Source organism: Nicotiana attenuata, chromosome 7 (genome assembly GCF_001879085.1).
Source record: "Nicotiana attenuata strain UT chromosome 7, NIATTr2, whole genome shotgun sequence".
Lineage (NCBI taxonomy): Eukaryota > Viridiplantae > Streptophyta > Magnoliopsida > Solanales > Solanaceae > Nicotiana > Nicotiana attenuata.
The window spans coordinates 66,547,006-66,563,662 of NC_031995.1; the positions used below are offsets into that span (position 1 = coordinate 66,547,006).

The window sequence follows — 16,657 nt, forward strand, 5'->3', positions numbered from 1 at the left end:
TCTCTGAGTTGAGATTTTAGACATAGGGCCTCCGTTCGCTAGTCACCTTTTCGCCAACATTAGGGCTCCAATCCCTGAGTTTACATCTTAGATATAGAGCTCCATTCCCTAATCGTCTCCATCCTAGATAGACACGATTCTTGTTTTATTCACAATAAAAAAAAATTGAGTTCAGACTTTTGTCACAAATAACTCACGAAATTTTCTTAGCGAAAACTGGGGCAGAAAAATTTCGTTCGTTTGTTTGTTTTGGTGTCTGAGCAGGTTTGACCTCGAGGCACAGGATTTGAGATGACCAAAAGATGAGTCTCAATCCAAAATAAAGAAAAGAAGAAAAAAAACAAAAAGAAGTGAATTCAAAATGCTGAAGCAGACAAAGATGCGGACTACTCAAAATTTGATTGAAGTCACAAGCTTCGCATGTCCCGCTTTGATCCAAATGCTGAAGAAAGAACCAGCACCTACAACTTGCGAGCATCAAGATTCAGATCGGGGTCCACAGCAAAATCAGCTAAGACTCAAGATCAAGCTTCAAGAGATTTATAGATAGGAATCTTGTAACTCGTAGTTGATAGGCATAGCTAGCTTAGCTTTGATTTGCCTTTTGGTATAATAAGGAGGTCAGCAAGCAGTAGAAGCAGCATCAGCAGTGAAATCACAGCTCCCGGTAGTCCCAGCTACCAAAACTTGCAGAACTACAATGACCTGATTCTTTTACCGCCAAGGATATGTAGGCAACCTCTGAAGCAAGGTTCGGTCAGACCTTTTTCAAAAATGCTTCTCATGGAAAGCAAAGCGGGCAAAAATCCCTCATCTTTGCTCATTTATCTTTGCTCGAAAACCCTTCGTGTCTCCGAGCAAAGAGGAGCAGCTGTGAACACGTGATGTTTGCCTCGCATGATTTACTCCTACAGGACTCTTAAAATTAGGCTTTTTCTTTTAGTTATTTGATTTTTAAGATTTAATTGCATAATTTTCATGTTTATTTACATTTTTGTGTGCATTAGATAATTCATAAAAAATACAAAAATATTGCATTTGCAATTAGGACTTAATTTTACATATTTTTAGATTAATTAGTAATTAGGGTTTTACAAAAAATACAAAAAAAAATCACAAAAAATTGATTTATTTTTAGCTTTGAATTTTTGTTAGTTTTCCTTTAATTTGTTTTAATTAATTGTATTGATTATTAATTAGAGCTTAATATTATTGGATAGGCTAATTTAGTTTTTTAGAGTTAATTTTAGTTTTTGTTGTAATTTGAAAAGAAAAGAATAAAAAGAAATAAAAGGAAATTTGGGCCAGTCTTTGCTAAAATACCCCACGGCCCGAAACGAAAACCCGGTACCGAAAATAACCCAAACGAAACCAACCCAAACCCAACTTTCAATACCCGGTCCACGTCACCCCTCCACCAACGACGTCGTTTGCTCCCCATTTGATCTCAACCGTCGAGGTTGGAAGATCTAACGGACGAGAACTCGGGGTTCTTTAATATAAGAGTGTCCTAAGCTGCCTACCCCCTACCCCCTCGTCTCTCTCACCTCACACACGCTCATCAGAGACCAACCCTAACTCCGCCTTCCACCGCCGCCCGCCGCCCGCCGGAAACCGCCCACGGCGGCGGCCGGCGGCCAATCGCCCCCAAACTCACACCGTAGCTGCCTCTCCCCTTCCTCATCATGAATCCACTAGTATTTTCCCTCGAATCCTACTGGAACCCCTCGAATCTTCAAAACCCTAGCGCCGCCACAATTTTTCCCGGTGGCGGCGCCACCTCTAACCAAGCCCAAACTTCAACCACAACACCCCCATAGCCTCCCTCCTTCAAATCCACCACCAATAACCCTCGAATCTTCACAAAGCGAAGCCAAAACTTGGATCTAAAAGGGCAGAAGGACAACACCCAAAAATCTCTTGATTTCGTCAATCCTCAAAGAATGTTTAGGGTCTAAATTGATATTTCTTGCTGGTTTTGACAAGAACCTGCGAAGAATAGCAATTTTGGCTCGAAAACGAAATCAAGAGACCTTCTTGAAGCAGAGTTCTCCACAACCATGTCCTTTCAGTTCCTTTCTTAGGTATTTCATTTTTCTTTTATTTTGTTCTTATTACTCTTTTGTTTTTGCCCTCCTCTTCTTTTTCTTTTTCGATGGCATGATTCGATTTTTTTTAGCAAAGTTTATGTTCTGTTTTTTATAGTGTTAATTTAGTTTAGTTTTCATTAACCAGTATTTTAGTCTCATAGCTTAGTTAGTTTTATTCTAATCTAATAATCAGTTAATGACCTGTTTATTTGTGGTTAGTAGTTGATCATTTTAGTGTAAGTAAATTTCCTGAATTCGTTTGAGTGCTTCCTTTTCATGTTTTGACTTGTTTGGTTTCACATTTTGCTATTTGGGCTTTGAGGTCAATTAGAACCTCATTTTAAAAAGAATCCTGTTCGGCTTGAATTTGAGCCCATTAAGACATTGAGCCCAGTTGGGACTCATAACCCAGTTGGTCCGGGTGGGTTCAGGGGTAAATACAGGAATAATTAGGGGTAGTATAGGTAATCTAGATAGGGGAATCTTTAGTGTAACTAAATTAGAAGTTTCTAGTAGGGGTTTTTAACGAATTTCAGACTGTTAGGTAGTATAACTTGGAAAACAAGTCAGAATTTTAGGGACTTTTAGCAAAAAGCATAAATCAACAAAGGACCTAAAAGGCAAACAAAAATCAGCAGGGCTGCCCTAATTGCTTGCCTATAAAGGCATACCCTTCTTGCCTTGCAAGTCAGATTTTAGAGCCAAAAAGGGGGGGGGGGGGGAGAGCCTAAAGATTTTAGACCAGAGAGATTTTGGAAAGAGCTGAAATACAGAAAATACAGATTGCTGAAAATTTGAGAGCTAAAAGTACTGCTTTACTGAACCTTTCCCTCTTTTATTCCTGAAAATTTTCAATCCCTGAAAGAACTGGTGATTTTTGTGAGGATTAAAAATGGTTTTGAATAAGAAGTTGAGATCGATTCTCTAGGATTTGAAAAGGATCTGTTGTTTCACTCACTCTGGTCTTAAAAGCTGGCTGAATCTATTTGTTGAAGAGTATTACATAAGTTTGGTTTTTGGCTTCTAAATCTCTGCTGGTTGGAGTTGATTTCTAGCTGAAGCTACTGTTCTATTGCTGCTGCTACTTCCTTACTTATTTTTCTTTAATTTCCAGGTACAAATTTCTGAATCCCTCATAATGTGAAATCCAGTTTGAAGATGAAGCAGTTTTACATCTTAATATTAGTTTTCTTTGTGCTGAAAGTATTTATTTCTCTCATGACTCTATACCTCGTTCATCAGTGTAGTTGAGATCTCAGGCTGTAACTAATTGTGGATTGTTAAGACTATGACGTATTTAGATCTTGTTTGTTTGTTTAGCTTTAGTAGTGTAGATTAATTTTGCAATCCATGTTAGCTTGAATGAAGAAGTGATTTGAGAACTAGTAGGTTCTATTATTGTCCAGTGTGTGTAAACTTTTAAGTGTATTCAAGGTGTGCTATCATGTTTAAATGTTAATTTTGTTCATAAAGCATGGAAAATCATCGAGAGTTTGGTTTATAATAGTGCTGATTCCTTTCAAGTGTCTTCAAGGTTTACTATCATGTTTTAAATGTTAGTTTAACTTTAAAATTTGGAATATTGTGTGGGCCTGAAAGTGATTACAGGATTAATATGTGTGTTTGTACCAGTGTTAATTCTGTGGCTAATAGATATTTTAAAATGGTTCTGAGTTGAAGTGCGATCCATGTTTCAGTGTAGGATTTTCATAGTCTCAGTTTTTATGGTCACTCGATTCACAATCTGCAATCTGAAATTTAATCATTCATGCATTTTCTTTAGTTTGAACATGTTACTCACTGTAGCTTGTCCATTTATTTGCAATTGAAAAGTGAAGCCAGAAGAACTGGCCTGTGAGTTTGAATCGCAGATTCGAGCTAAGGGTTCTGTCTCTATTGGAAGCTATCCTTGCTCGATTTTGGATTCGTTTTCAGGATTAAGCATTTGTTTTGAAAGAATTTGAATGAGTTTGGTTTAAATCAGAAACTCAATCTTTAATTTCATGTTAATGTGTTGGTACCAATTTTGTTTGTATTACTATGTCTTGACCTGGACCATTTGGACCATAAGAACTGGGTCCAACGTTGACCCAGCTGCATAACAAGCGAGCCCAAATATTATGGATACCTGTGTTGGCCTACAGAATTGTTTAATTTCGCTAGTCCCGGGCCTACATGGATTCAATATTGAGTCCCATGTTTAAGCCGATGAAGTTGGGCTCAATTCTAGGCCCAAGCTTGGCAGCCCTTTCTCTAACATGATGTGGGTCGGTTCTTTCAATTGGACTCTCTATTTCATTCCCTTTTCGTTGTTATCTCTAAGGATCCGAAATTTATTTACCTATATTTAGTTAATTATTTAGACTTCTTTAAATAATTTGGGGTGAGCCACACTAGATAACCAAATAATCCATGCCCCTTAGAGCTTTAGTTTGAATGCCTTTAAAAATGGAATTGAGGCGCGCCGCGCCAAATAAAATCATAAATGCGCGGCCCTCTTTAATTTTATCTTTAAAATCCTTAGAACTCGGGACGTGCCATTTAGCGAATTTTCATGGCCTCCCGCAAAGTTAACAACGCGTTAATTGCTTTAGGTGCGTTATTTAATAATTTTACCTTCTTAAACTCGGGTGTGTATTTCATGTGACCCAAATCCAAATCCTAAAACGTTGAATAAAATGTGTTTTAGATTGCGGGTGCATTTCATGTGACGCGATCCAAAGACACGTTTTAAACGATGTTCAATTTTCCTTAAATTAATTAAAAGCGATAAATATTTTTAAAATTGCACTATAGGTTGAACATGTATTAAAATCAGATAATAGGCCAATTATGATAGTTTAAGCGACCGTGCTAGAACCACGGAATCCGGGGGTGCCTAACACCTTCCCCCGGGTTAACAGAATTCCTTAGTCAGAATTTCTGGTTCGCAGACTTCAAAAGGAAAGTCGAAATCTTCCTCAATTTTGGATTTAAAATAAATCGGTGACTTGGGACACCAGAAACAAACCTATCCCAAGTGGCGACTCTGAATAAATTGAATAAATAATTCCATTTCGAATAATGTCACTTTAATTGGAAAAACTCCTTTATATCACTATCCTTCGGGTGTGTAAAAATGAAGGTGTGACATTAATGACATGTCAAATTGGGCAGGAAAAATAACTAATTAACCATACAATGGTCAATGAGCAGGAAATGCATGTTTATCTTCACTAAATTTTAGTGTCAAAACATTTCTTGTTCCTTTAACACAATGGGTGAGTTTGGTATAACGGAAAATATTTTCTGTGAAAAATATTATCCAAGAAAATATTTCTTGGAGATAAGTAGTAATTTTATTCATTTTTCGATGTTTGGTATGCAAATTAAGGAAAATAACTTTTCAAGAGTATTCAAAAATAATTTAGATACAATAAACATGAAACCATAAACTTTCGGACCAACAACCTTCCGAACCCACAAATTTCATAAACTTCTGAACCGCTAAACTTTCGAACCTGCAAACTTTCGAACCTGTAAACTCTATAATTTCTAAACCCGCAAACTTTCAAACATAAACATCCAAATTCATAACTTTGGAACTCGTAAAATTTCGAACCTTTAAACTGAAAAATGAAAAAACTATAACTGAAAATATAAATTAAAAAAATGCGGGGTGGGGGGTGGGGTGGTGGGTGAGGCAGAAAAACGATAAAACAGAAAACAGAAAATTAAAATACAAAAAAAAAAAGAGCAAAGAGAAAAAAAATGCGGGGGAGGCGGGGGGTTGACGGGGTTGGCGTGGGTGGGTGGCGCATAAAAACGAAAAAAAATAAAAAATTGAAGGCGGAGTGTTTGGAAAATGTTTTTCTAACTTTTTCTAGGGAAATCATTTTCTTCCAATTCCAAAAAATATGATATATAGGAAAATATTTTCCTAACTATTTTGTGCAACCAAACAGTGAAAAATGGGAAAACATTCTCCATCATACCAAACACACCCTATATGTTAGGCGTTTTCTTTTCTTTTCTTTTCATTTCCTTTGCGAAAATGGAAAATCACTTTTGATTTGTATTTTTGTTGTATAAACAAGTAAGACACCAAAAGAGAAACATATGTGAAAAATAGTTGGCTTTTCATTTAATGGGCAGACGCAAACCCTTTTACTTGTGCCAGACCTAAAAGCAACTTCTGAAAACTATGGTTTGAAAGCTGCTTATCTTGTCTACTAGTTTGATGTGTAAACTGAGGAATCTACTCATATTCACTGATAACTAGGGGACCATTTCACTACCAACAAATATTATGAAAAATATTATTGGTCAAAATTTTTTGTTGTTTAAAATATTTAAAAAAATATTTGAAAGTTTTATATCAAATAAAAGAAGTTAATTCTCAAAAGTACTAATATTGCTATTATTTTGTTAACTCCTCAACCTCTCTCTGCTGCTCGCTTGACCAGCTCTTCTCTTAAGGATGAGCAGAGACATCCTTTAGTTAGAGCTTCATTCGACAATAGTTTAAATAACAAAATTTTCATATACATATACAAATAATATTTTCTAAAAGTTTGTATTATACGTATATACAATATGTAGACACTGCTTGGAAATAACATAAAATATAAACGTCAAACTTGGAAATAGGAAATATATTGAAGTTGCCTCATAATATAAGCTTTCAAAAAGGCATAATAATTTACTTAAAAGACTGTCCTAAAGAAAAAGACAAGCAATCTTTTTCATAAAAGAACACCTCATTGGGCAAAATTCACATCACTTGTAGTGGGATATTTGCCCCACTGATAGCAATAGTGTCGGAAGTTCCACATATTATTGTACGACTCATTTTGACCATATCTATAAAGGTTCAAAAAAGTTGCAAAGCGGCCGGAGGTAGGAATGGTTCCATAAAATATCTTGAATTTTATGTTTAATTGCTAGGTGTATGTACGTCTATCAATTTAAGTGAATTTTATTCTGGTGGGATCAATTCAATAAAAGAAAAAAAGTAATTCGAGTCGGTCTTGAAACAATTCATTGCATTTTCTGCTAGACTTTCTAGGTAAATCCATTTTATTAAACAATGAGCCACTAGACACTATGTATCTACTGCATGTACTTATGCCTATATACTTATGTTTATAATATATGTACATATAGATATTTTATCCACATAGTAAATAATTCCGGAATTAAATCAAAAAGGCCCTTTTAATTTCAGTGGTAGGGAGACCAAGGCGAGGGGTCATCTTCGGCAACCAACCGGTGGAGCCGGGCTCCACGCCATCGATACGGCTTCGATCAAATTCAATTTTTTAATTTAAATTTTATATTTATTTTGAAATTTTATTTAATACATATAAATTATTAATTTAAAGTTTAATAAGTTAAAATAATTAAATATTTGAATTTATATACAGAAAATCCTGGCTTCATCAACCATATAATCTTATTACTACTAGGTGAGTTTCTCTTTTGAAAATTTAATGGGACCATTTGCAACTTCTCGTGGTCCATTTTGTCTAATGGTTTAATTATGTTTTATGTCTTATGTGGAGTTTTCAAGGGGCCCTATATGTACGGTAGTATGAAAATGATGTAAAATTCCTATACGTGTTGAAGTGAAATTAATAAGGGAATTATAGGATAATTTAGAAGACACAAAAGAATATACTGCAACCATTTCTCCTCTAGTTAATGGAGGTTAACATAACAAACCTTCCCTTCAGTTTAAAAACCTACATACACCTTTGTTTGGAACTATTGATATGTTGCTCGAATTATGGTTCTCTATGCTTGTATCTTTATATATCCGAATTACTCGTTCTGTTTAATTTATATGACACTATTATTATTTTGGAAAGTAAAAGATCTATTTCTCTTTGACAATTTTTTTTCCATATATATAAATTTGTTATTTATGGTAGTACTACGTTTTATCTAGCTTCTTACTATGTGTAACTTTATTTTAAAATTTTAATATTTGAATTGCGAACGAAAACTAGAAATTAATTAAGTTTAACTCTCATATTTTGAATACTCTCATTCTTTTTTAGATAGAAAAGCACACATTTTACCTTAATCTTGAGGGACGTAATCATTAATTTGTGACTGCGGGATGCGTTCAATTCGCTCGGACTAAATATCCAAGTTTTTAATACGAAAAACTTCTTGATTAATTTAGTTTTTCGTCGGGACCAACTTGATATCCCTTTTCTGGGTTCAAGGAAGAAGCCAAATTTTAAATCTTCACGCGCCTTCTATTCTTGGCATCCCAACCGAAGCGATACCAGAACCAAAACTTTCATATATCATATGTGTATTTGGCTAAATTGATTGGTTGCTACAACTACAAGACCAAATATCTTCCTCTAAAAGTTTACGTATTTAATTTTCAAGTTAAAGTGTTACCTCTGACATATTATAACTGAAAAATAAACATCGAGAAGTCAACAAAGGTTGTCAAACTATAGAAAAATATAGAAGAAAACACCAAAGATAAGAAAAAGTTTAATTTGGCCTAATGGAAGAAAGGGCGTAGTCCATAGTATAATTATAATTTATTATACTCTCAAAATTAGTCATAGGGTGTGCTTCCAGAAAAGCCAGCCATCGGATCAATGATCTAGAATCATTGACTTTTTTGGAAAAGAAAATTAGAGATGCAGTGTATAAACCAGAAACTACAGTTGATTTGTGCCTAAGAAGAATCCACGTAGGCTGATACAGAAAAGAATCGAAACATTGCCAAGAAAATACAGAAAAGCATGCCATCGGGTCGTTACATTCTCCCCCTCTTAAACAAACGTTCGTCTTCGAACGTGCCAAGAATCATTCCGAAGTCCTCAAATCACTGAATGAACTTACCACACATATACTCGTGGTTGGTCCCACGTCACCCCAATCCACGTAGGCCTGATGACACCATCCCAACTGAAAATTATTCCTTCCACCCACACGGATAACCTTAGAGCCAAATTTCTCACCATCTGTTCATTTCCAAAATACCCGATTTTCACATCGACACACGATGTCAGACTCAACCAGCTGCAACAACATATGCCTACACCTACCGGGTACAACCACACGACGTAACACATCACACATATGCCCATAACAACCTCTCTAATTACAATAGATGCCCATAATCAAACTCAGCACCGGCAACTAACCCCATATCAGCTAGAACCATGTTCCAAACCTCCACAATGCCGACAACGATGCAAGAAACATGAAGGTTTTATGAATATTCACTCAAATCAACAAGTCACACCAACACCACCTGGGCACACACCTCGCAAGCTAAAACCCAATAAGCACAGCACGAATATGACTGAATATAAAAGGAAACACATGAGAGGACTATCAAACAAGCCTGAAAGGCACAAGTCTCTATCAGTAGCATAGTACGAATAAATTCCACAAGGGAGAATCAAAGAATATGAACAAATCACAAGGATTTCATCCTAATATAACTTCCACTGCGGCACGTAGCCTGGTCCAACATATCAAACCATATGAAAACGCGAGGATTCCATCCTCAGCTCCGAATCACAAGTAGTATACGCATCATACCAACCGAAACCTTCCACTAATTCAATTCAGCCAACAAAATCACAACACATACTGAACTCCTACACCAATAGAGCATATAAATCACAAGTCGTAACCAATCACCCAGAAATCACATAAAAACCTACCGTAATGGATAACAAAACGTCACTCATAGTCTTATAGCTCTTAATAATGAATAAAGCAAAATGATAGAAATGGGCTACCACTATAGAATCTCCCAATAGGGGTAAACACATAAACAAAGTACCAAATCACGAAACTCACCCATATGTGAAGAAGAATAGGAGGACTCATCCCGATAAGTAGAACTGAAACAAAATACGAATGATGCTCCTCTATAACAAATCGAAACCATACCTGTACGACATCATCTGGTGCAACAGCCTCAGCCTACCGTAGAAAGCACATCGATGGACCAGGCCTCCCCCTCTTGGGCACCCTCTACTCGCCTGACCTGCACCCTAAGCTGGCGATGCAGGGATATTAGCAACTGGAGCAGAACTCATAGCCTGAATACCCCGCTGTGACACATCTGTCCTGAGTCTGGGAAAATCTCTCACTATGTGGCTGGTATCTCCTCAATCAAAGCAACTTCCCCGCTGATGTGGCTGTGGAAGCTGTTCGGTATGGGGTACCCTAAGACCCATGGGAACCTGAAACATCGCACGAAGCCTGAAGTGCAAACTGAACTGGCTGACCCACAAAACCTCTACCATGTCGTACCCTGCCTCCAAAATAGGGACCAGTAGATCCTCCTGGTCCGTGAGGCCTCTTAGATTCCTTGACCTCTCTCTCCTGACCTTGCATATCCTCTCTCTCCCGGTCCCGCATGCCCTCTAATCGGCGAGCAATCTCTACCACCTGCTGAAATGGAATATCCGACTCCAACTCTCGAGCTATGCTGAAGTAGATATCATGGCTGAGCCCCTCAATGAATCTACGAACTCGCTCTCTAACTATAGAAACCAAAGAAGGTGCATGTCTGGACAAATCGCTGAATCTAACGACATACTATGACACTGACATAGTGCCCTAGTGCAGCAGCTCAAACTCCGCGCGCCATGCATCCTGGAGAGTTTGGGGAACAAACTCTCTCTAAAACATCTCTAAAAACTGAGCCAATGAAAGTGAAGCTGCATCGGCCGAGCTACCCAACTTGTACGCTCACCACAACTGATATGCTGCTCCTTTAAGCTGGATTATAGTAGAAGCAACCCCACTCGTCTCCACAATATCCTTAGTACGGAGAATGAAATGGCACTCCTCTTGAAAACCATGTGCATCCTCTGAAACCAAACCACTAAAAGTAAGAGGGTGATACTTCTTGAACCTCACAAGTCTAAGTTGTTCCTCCTCATATGTTGTTGCTCTAACCACGGGCTGAACTGGAATAACAGGCTGTGTCAGCATGAAACCTGGAACCTGACCAACATGGACTTGCTACTCTGGAGTACGGGCGGGGGTAGTCTGAGCTCCTCCCCCGGTCTGTGAAGTAGCTGGTGTGATCGGAATTAACCCTGTCGGAGCCAATGTACAAAACATGTTCAGGAACTGTGCTAAAGTCTCCTGAAGTCCTCGGGTAACAACAGGTGCCTCAAGTACCTGTCCCCCAACTGGAGCTACTGGCGGCTCCTCACCATACCTGCCCAAAGCATGGAAATGATCTGAAACTCGTCCGAAACACACCTGGGCCCCCCAGGACCCCGTCCAAGCATACAAAAAAGTTCTATAACATAAGCGGACCTAGTCGATGTCTCAAATCACATCAAAACTATGAATCACACCTCGAATCAAACTTATGAATTTCCAAATCTTCCAACTTCCAAAACTCGTGCAGAAACATATCAAATCATCCCAGAATGACGTCAAATTTTACATGCAAGTCTCAAATGACATAACAGAGCTAATCTAGCTCTCGGAATCGCAATCTGAGCCCACTATCAACAAATTCAACTCCCGATCAAACCTCTCAACCTTTCAAAACTTCAACTTTCTAATTTTTTGCCAAAATGCTTCAAAATATCCTACGGACCTCCAAACCTAAATCTAGACGCGCGTATAAGTCCAAAATCACCATACGAAGCCATTGGAATCATCAAAATACCATTTCGGAGTCATCTACACAAAAGCCAAACTCCGGTCAACCCTTACCTCTTAAGCTTCTAAAACAAGAATCCTTCTTCCAGATCGATCCCGAATCATCCGAAAATCAAACTGGATCACACACGTGAGTCATAACACATAGTACGAAGCTGCTTGTGACCTTAAACCACCGAACACGATGCAAATACTAAAAAAATAAATAAGGTAATCTTTTGGATTTTTGTGTGCTTTAAAACTAGTCTTATTCGTGTTCCTTTAAATTTTGCTGGTTAGATAGTGGTGCAACTGTTCATGTAACAAATGACTTGCATGATCAGCAGACGGAAGCCAAAAGAGGATGAAGCCAGTGTTGTTGTGGGCAATGGATTCAAAGCAAAAGTAGAATTTATAGGGGCTACTTATTTACATTTTAAAAATAATTTTAGTATTCTGTCACGACCCTAATTTCCCTCTGTAGGATGTCATGACAGCACTTAGTCTCTAAGACTAGGTAAGCCTAACACTTACCGAATTAACAAAAGAAGTCAACCATCAAACGAAGAATACAACAACAATCCAGTGAGATCCCATAGGTGGGGTCTAGGGAGGGTAGTGTGTACGCAGACCTTACCCCTACTCCGGAGGAGTAGAGAGGTTGTTTCCGGTAGACCCTCGACATAAGAAGAAAAGTGACAGTGTATCAGTAACAGCAAAGGAATCCAGAAAGATAACACCAACAACGTGATAACCAGAAAATAGAGAGCAAAGTAATAACACTAAGCAGTAACAAAGGCACAATACTACAGACGCAAGGGAATAATATGTACACAAAGGGCCACTAAACATACTACAGCCTAACTTACGACCCTAATGAAGTGTTAAGAACACAACTGGAGCCACTAACAGCCTAAAACAAAACACTATCATACTAGCCTCCTATCTCCTAAGCTACAACCCTAATGCTCAACCTCCACAACTTCCTATCAAGGGCCATGTCCTCGGAAATCTGCATCCGCACCATATCCTGCCTGATCACCTCTCCCCCATATTTCTTAGGCCGCCCTCTACCTCTTCTCATACCCGTCAAGGCCAGTCGTTCACACCTCCTTACCGGTGCATCCAGGCTTTTCCTCTTCACGTGCCCGAACCATCTAAGCCTAGCTTCCTGCATCTTGTCTTCCATGGGAGCCACACCCACCTTCACCCGAATATCTTCATTTCTAATCTTATCTAGCCTAGTGTGCCCACACATCCATCTCAGCATCCTCATCTCTGCAACTTTCATCTTCTAGGTATGAGAATTTTTGACTGATCAACACTCTGCACCATACAACATGGCCGGCCTAACCACCGCTCTATAGAACTTTCCTTTAAGTTCCAGAGGCACCTTCCGATCACACAGGACACCAGACGCTAGCTTCCATTTCATCCACCCCACTCATATACGGTGCGTGACATCTTCTTCAGTATCCCCATCCCCCTGTATTATCGACCCCAGGTACTTGAAGCTCCCTTTCTTGGGGATGACTTGAGAGTCAAGCTTCACGTCCATGCCCGCTTCACCCGGCACACCGCTGAACTTGAACTCCACGTATTCAGTCTTAGTCCTGCTCAGCTTGAAACCTTTAGACTCAAAGGTCTATCTCCAAACCTCCAATCTCTCATTAACACCGCCTCCAAACGAAGAATACGAGATAAAAATATTATATACATTTACAATTCCCAAAACCGGTAGTATAAGTCATAAGCTCTATTGAGTTCGCTAAGAAAATCCTTAAGTACAACTGTTTGGAATGGAAATCAAACAGTACAAAAACGAAATCAGAAGGTGACTCTGAGGCATGCGAACGTGATAACAGGTTTACCTTGAGTCTCCACAGCTCGACCAACCAACTAATAATCAACAACAACCGTGGCACTTGGATCTGCACAAAAAATATGCAAAAGTGTAGTATGAGTACACCACAACGGTACCCAGTAAGTATCAAGACTAACCTCGGTGGAGTAGTGACGAGGGACAGTCAAGACAGCTGCTGGACGAAACAATCCGAACAAGTATGTAGATGAACTAATAGAGAACAATATTAATATAAAGCCGGATAAGATAAGGAATACAAGACAATACTTGCAATGATACATTAGTACAACAATATGCAACAAAAACAGTCAGGTAGTCTAAGTATGGGGAAAAACCAAATAAAGGGAAAACCAATAGCAACTCAATAAAAACAACCGCTTTTACACCAAATCTGTCCAAGCATTTTGACGAGGTGTCGAACCTCATAATCACAGCTCACAGATCCCAATTGTTGAACCCTAATCACTTGGCATCTTTAGCCCACATCGCGATTCATAACCGCACGAACGACTCACGTGCCAAGAGAGTGACAATACCTAATACCTACACGGACCACTCACGTGCCAACAACAACAATGACTCATGACTGCACCGACAAATCACGTGCTGACATGATGACTTTCACACAGAAGGCAAGTACACGGGAGTACATGTAAATGGTCAATAACATCAGGATTTATCTTCTTAAACCGATATAGATGATTTATTTACGTTTATGCTTGTGCAAGTATTGTATCACAATTCAAGCCAACAAGTAAGAGTAGAGACAATGAATTATACATAAGAAACGATCACCACGAAATATACACGGTATAACTCACACAGGGTAGGCACACCACTACACAAATAACAACAATAACAATTCCCCTAGTCTATCACAAGTCATCACAAATCATTCCCCGACACAGCCCACCTTGTCTTGCCACATGCACAATAATAAAGTAAATGCCCGCCTTGTCTCGCCGCACGTGCATAATACTATTCCCACCTTGTCTCTCCACATGCGCAAACCCATATATATAGCCCACCTTGTCATGTCGCATGTGCATATATCAATACTAATAATAGCACGACAGAAACCTCGTGCAACACAATAACAACTGCACGATAGAAAACTCATGCAACGCAATAATAACCGCACGACAGAAACCTCTTGCAACACAATAACAACCGCACGGCAGAAACCTCGTGCAATACAACAACAACCGTATGACAGAAACCTCGTGCAACACAATAACAACCGCACGGCAGAAACCTCGTACAACACAATACTAAATACAACAGCAGCAACAACAACAACAATAACACAAGAATACGACAAGTAAATCAACTCAGGAACTCCAGAACACAAGGAGATGGAAGAAGAGCTCAGAAGAAAAGACACAACAGGAAATAAGGGTACAACATAGCAATAACTCAGCAAGGAAGAAATACTGTGTAGCAATGGTTCCACGTAAGCACAATTCAATAATAAGAGGGATAACATGAATCATTAACTCCAATTAAGGGTAAGTCAATAATGATAAGGGATAACAAAACTTCAGTTAGGTGGAGCAATTACGGAAGAGATTCAACAATTCAATTAAGGATAGGTAGGTTATGGAAAAGATAAGAGAAAACTACCCTCTATAGCCCCTCAAAATTTTAATAGCCCATGTTTTGTCCCACTTACAGAAAATGGCCCTTCGGCCCAAACATATTGCATCTAGTAGCCGAAAGGAATGAGAATGACAACACAAGCGCCTGTAGCTCAGTGGATAGAGCGTCTGTTTCCTAAGCAGAAGGTCGTAGGTTCGAACCCTACCTGGCGCGATAGAGCAACCCTTTTTTGCCTTTTTAAATTGTATTTTGTACTCCTGGATCTGATAAGTATTAGCTAAGAATCGAATGAAATATGTAATGCATGTCATATACGAAATGTCTATTTTGTATATTTTTTATATAATAACAGTCTATTTTTGTATATTTTTTGTATAATAACAGTCTATTTTTCTATATAGTGACAGTCTATTTTGTATATTTTTTGTATAGTAACAGTCTATTTTGTATAGTGACAGTCTATTTTGTATTATTTTGTATAATGACAGTTGATTGTATATAAATTATATAGTGGCAGTCTATTTAGTATATTTTTATATATTGATAGTCTATTTTGTACATATTTTGTATAATGACAGTCTATTTAGTATATTTTTTGAATAATGACATTCTTTTTTTGTATATATTTTGTATAGTGACACTCTATTTGTATATAAATTGTATAGTGACAGTCTATTTGTATATAAATTGTATAGTGACAGTCTATTTTGTATAATTTTTATATAATGACAGTCTATTTTGTAGATATTTTAACTTTTTGCATAGTCATCTCCTCTGTTCTTCTTCTCATCGAGAAACCAGCCACCGGCGTCCATGGCCTCACAGTCGCCGAAAATGGTAACAAGATCGCCAGAGTTTTAAATTTTTAGCCAAAGATCTTCAAAATATTATCTACATATTCACAGAAACTATAAGAGAAAATCAGAGAAAGAAGACAAGGCTGTCTCTCTCGTTTCCTTATGCTACACACTGTTCCTCTCGCTTTCCTCTTCTTCCCTATAGGGTGCTGCTACTGATTTTTACTAGTCACCGCCGGAGTTGACCACTATCTAGCGACGGTATTACCCCCATCGACGGCGACTGTTCCACGCTATTGATACGCCATTCCTCTCCTCCTTCATCTCTATTTCTTTTGTTTTGATGTTGTTTTAACGGGTAAAAGTCCAGATCTTCTTAGATCTGGCCGGTTCTAGAATTTTTCGGCGTTTTGCTATTGTTTGAACGGGTAAAAGTCCAGATCTTCTTAGATCTGGCCGGTTCTAGGATTTTCCGGCGAGGGAATTCGGTGAGTGAGGTTTCCAGCTAGCAGTTGTTATTATTTTTAGGCTATGACTTGTATGGGTCAATTTGTGGCTACCGGATGTTATTTGTTTGGCCCGATGGGCTATAAATGAAGTTCTCTCAAAAGATAATAATAACCTCAATCAAGGGTAAATAATTACAGAAAAGACAACATAGAAATAAAAAG

General features: G+C 38.3%; 1 non-coding gene across 1 annotated transcript; it reads left to right on the top strand.

Annotated features, from left to right (window-relative positions):
- Positions 15,330 to 15,402, top strand: TRNAR-CCU. The gene has a single exon. It is a non-coding gene; the product is annotated as a tRNA-Arg (tRNA).